The sequence below is a fragment of the Bison bison genome, unplaced genomic scaffold (assembly GCF_000754665.1).
Source record: "Bison bison bison isolate TAMUID 2011002044 unplaced genomic scaffold, Bison_UMD1.0 scf7180017862533, whole genome shotgun sequence".
NCBI classification, from domain to species: domain Eukaryota; kingdom Metazoa; phylum Chordata; class Mammalia; order Artiodactyla; family Bovidae; genus Bison; species Bison bison.
Genome location: NW_011493105.1, coordinates 4,873 through 9,499, shown reverse-complemented (window position 1 = coordinate 9,499; position 4,627 = coordinate 4,873).

Genomic DNA, 4,627 nt, shown 5'->3' with positions numbered 1-4,627 from the left:
AATTAATTTATTTTACTTTACAATATTGTATTGGTTTTGCCACAGCAGTTTTTGATTAAAGGACTTCTCATATTCTGTGTTCTGCCCTCTCTCTGCGGGGTAGGGGTTAAGGGAGTGGGACGAGGCCTGGTGGGAAGCTGTTCCACCTCAGAGCATTTTCCAGAACAGTACCTCTGGAATCTGTGGTGGGGACTCTGGGTCAGCCTCTGCTACCATCCAGGCCGTCAGGCCAGCGGAGCGCCCCCAGTCTGTGTTCTGTGTGGGCTCTGTCTGGCCACATTGACACGTCCTCCCTTTTCCCTGAAGGCCCTCTTCTAGTTCTCTAAACACCCTCCTCTGGGGTTTAGCAGTTTCCATTCATTGCTGCCATTCTGCCTCCCTGTCAGAAGGAACTCGTGACCCCCTTACAGAGCTCCAGTCTTTCACCCTTCCCTCACTGCACTCACTGTCCTGCTTACCCTGACCACTCTGCTTTCCTGTCAGAGCACCCTCGATCCCTCCCCTGGCTTGCCATCGATGACCTTGCCTGCATGTTTACTTAAGTAGGTGGTAACAGGCACAGGTGTGCTCATCTTCCCCCTTCCCAGGCCCTACCCTCTCAGTGGAGTCTCTACCCCACCCCCCGGTGCCACCTTGCAAGCAGGAACCTGCATACTCTCCCCCTCTCCTCTTTAGCACTCATCCCCGAGACTCAGGCACCAAAACTTTTGCTTCCCCTTCCTCGGGGTCAGTAAAGGGCATGAGGATGAGTCTTGGACCCAGTGAACTGGGGAGCAGGAGCGAAGGTACAGGGAGCACAGGAGAAAAGCTGAGGTTAGTTGCCGAGCTGGAAGTCAGGAGAGGCGTCTGGTGCCAATCTGGGGCAGAGTGCACCCTGACAGCTAGAGATGGATGGTCCAGTCCTTGGAGCTTTCATGGCCTCCCTGCCCTAGCCAGCTGACCAGCCTACACTCCTGCAGCCTGGATGTCTCTCTGCCCTTGAGTGGAAACAGGCCCGTCAGGCTCTATGACAAGTATGGTTGGTAAGTCTGTGTTCTTACAGGGTCTCCATCAAATACTGTTCCACCAGCCCCAATGACATAGATTTTCCTGCAAATGATGTTTCCCAGAGTGTCCCAGCTCAGTCTCCCAGACTACTTGTTAGGGCACACAAGACTAAGTCTGAAATCCATGTTCAATTCCCCCCCGCCCCCGCCCTGAAGTTTGGGGAGGACTTCCTTCTCTCAGCCAAGACCCCAGGGCTGTGCCAGCCTGCGACTCAGAGGGACACATTTGTATTTGAGTGAAGTGAGGGTAGGTTCTGCCTGACTCCCTTCCTGAAAGACCATGGTTTTATTTCACAAAAGAGGGTATGATGCACATTCCAAGTTGGTGCCTGGGCATCTCTGTGTGTGAATAAAAGTCGTCAGGGATAATGCCCCTTGAGGCAGAAAGATGTGAATCAGGGAGTAATGGAAGTAGAGACTGGTCCAGATTCTGTAAGGCATTGATTGAGCCAAAGCAAGGGTTGGATCTCCTTTATTCAAGGGGTGTTGTCACGTTCCCAAAACATAGAAGGGGAGGGATGCAGTTCACCAAACCTCAGGACAGGACATCTCAAAATGTTGGAGTCGCTGGAGGAGGCACTGGATCCTACCTTGTGATTCTGTGATGTCTGCCAACTGCTGAGGGTGTGGATGAGTGAGAATGGGAAGGTGGCTCTGGGGACATGGCTGCCCATCTTAGAAACAGGAGACCCCCCCCCGAAACCTGGGTTACTTGTGGGGAGTTAGGGGTGACTGGACCTGAGCAATGGGGAGCACTTGGGTCCGCCCTTCCCCCATATTCTCACATTGACTTCCTTCCGGGGCTCATAGCATGACGTCAGGTGGACAGAGCACGAGGGTTGGGACAGTCACAGACCTCAGGGTCAGAAAAGAACATGCGTGGGACTTACTCCTTCCACTCAATTAATATTACAAAAACATACAACACAGTGGTAGAGGGACGCATACATTCAGATCCAGAATAATCTAACAGTGTAATATGGGGGTGTACCTACTTAACTCTAGCATCAAGATTAAAAGATAAAAATTTGCTGTAGCATCAACAATTTGTTAATGGGTATGCAATTTAAAATACATAAATGGTAATATAAAAAAACTTAACGTGTGTGATATTTTATGCAAGCTCCATGGTAACCACAAAGCAAAAGCATACATTAGATTCACAAAGATGAAAAGAAGGGAACCAAAACTTACCATGAAAATCAATTTACAAAGGAAAGCAGCTAAAATGGAAGAAAGGAATTAGGGAACTAAAAATCAGTCAGAAATCAATATGATGGCATTATTAAATACTTACCTATCGATAATTACTCTAAATGTAACTGGATTTAGTTCTCCAGCAAAAGGAATAGAGTGGATGGATGGATTAAAAACAAAACAAAACAAATGCTCAACTGCACTGCTGCCTACAAGAGACTCACTTCAGTTTTAAGGTCATACCTATGCTCAACATGAAGGGATGGTGAAAGGTATTCCATGAAAGTGGGAAACAAAAGAGAGCAGGAGTAGCCATACCGATATCAGACCAAATAGGCTTTAAGCCAAATTTGAGGCAAAGAAAGTCATTATATAATGATAAAGGGTGTCAGTTCATCGAGATGATACAAGAATTGTGAGTCTTAATATATACCCACCCACCATTGGAACACCTGAGTATATTGAGCAAATACTAACAGATCTGAAGGGCTAAATAGGTAACAACACAACAATAGTAGGGGACTTCAGTATTCCACTTTCACAATGGATAGATTAACCATACGAGATCAGCAAAAGGAAAAAGGAAATGGGCTTGAACCATACTGTAGACCAGATGGACTTAACAGACTTATACAACATTCCATCTCACAGCAGCAGAACACATTCTTCTCAAGTTCAAATGGAACATCTTCCAGGATGGATCATATGATATCTCATGAAACATCTCTAAGCAAATTTAAGAAGGTTGAAACCACATCAAGTATCTTTTGCGACTACAATGGCATGAAACTAGAAATCAATAACAGGAACAAAGCTGGAAAATTCAGATATCTGGATATTAAATAGCACACTCCTGAACAACTAATGGGTCAAAGAAGAAGTAAAATGGTATGTTTAAAAATATCTCGAAACAAATGAAAACGGAACCACAATGTACTACAAAAGCAGTTCTACGAAAGAAGTTTATAGTGATAAATGAATACATTAAGAAACAAGAAAGAGGGCTTCCCTGGTGGCTCAGTGGAAAAGAATGTGCTTGCCCGTGCAGGATACACAGGTTCACTCCCTGATCTGGGAGGATCCACAAGCCGCAGAGCAACTAAGCCTGTGCACTACAACTATGAGCCTGCGCGCTAGAGCCCGGGAGCTGCAGCTACTGAGTCTGCGCACCTAGAGCCTGTGCTCCAAACAAGAGAAGCCATCACAACATGAAGTCCACAACCACAACTAGAGTAGCTCCCACTTGCTGCAACTAGAGAAAAGCCTGCACATCAACGGAGACCCAGCTTGGCCAAAAATAAATAAATGAATGAAATTATTTTTTAAAAAAGAAACAAGAAAGATATCAAATAAACAACCTTATGGAATAAGAGAAAAAAGAAAAAAAATCTAAGTGCAAAGTTAGAGATAGAAGGAATTAACAAAGATCAGAGAAGAAAAAAAAATTGAAATGGGGACCAGAGAATGAATAGAAAAGATCAATGAAAATAAGAGCTGGCTTTTTGAAATGATAAACAAAATTGACAAACTTGTTACTAGATTAACTAAAAAAAAAAGAGTTCAAACAAATAAAATCAGAAATGAAATAGGAGACATTACAATGACACCACAGAAATACACAGGATTGTGAGAGACAAATATGAGCAAACATACACCATCAAATTGGAAATCTAGGAATGGATAAATTCCTAGAAACATGCAATTTACCAAGACTGAATCATGTAGAAATAGAAAATGTAAACAGACCAATTGTGAGTAAGGAGATTGAATCAGTGAAGACAAAAAAACTCTCAGGAAAGCCCAAGACCAGATGGTTCCAATTGTGAATTCTAACAATCATTTAAGGAAGAATTAATACCAGTCCTTCTCAAACACTTCCAAAAAACTAAAAAAGATGGAATACTTCCAAACTCATTTCACAAGGCCAGTGTTATTGGATACCAAGGTCAGAGAAAGACACTGTAAGAAAACTATAGACTAATGTCACTGATGTCACTAAAATTCTCAACAAAATAGCAGGCCAAACTCAACAGTACATGAAAAGAAGTATATACCATGACCAAGTGAGAACTATCCTTGAGAGGCAAGGGTGGTTCAACATGTTTAAATCAATAAATGTGATATACCACATTAAAAAAGAAAAAATAAAAATCATATGATCATTTCAATATATACAGAAAAAGTATTTGACAAAATATGTCATTTCAGGATAAAAACACTGAACAAATTGGGTATAGAAGGAACAACTTCAACATAATAAAGGCCTTATATGACAAGCCCATCATCAGCATCATACTAAACAGTGAAAAGTCATGTCACACATGACCAAAAAAAGTCTGGGAAATTGTTCTAGTTTAAAGGACATTAAAGAAAGCATCACTACA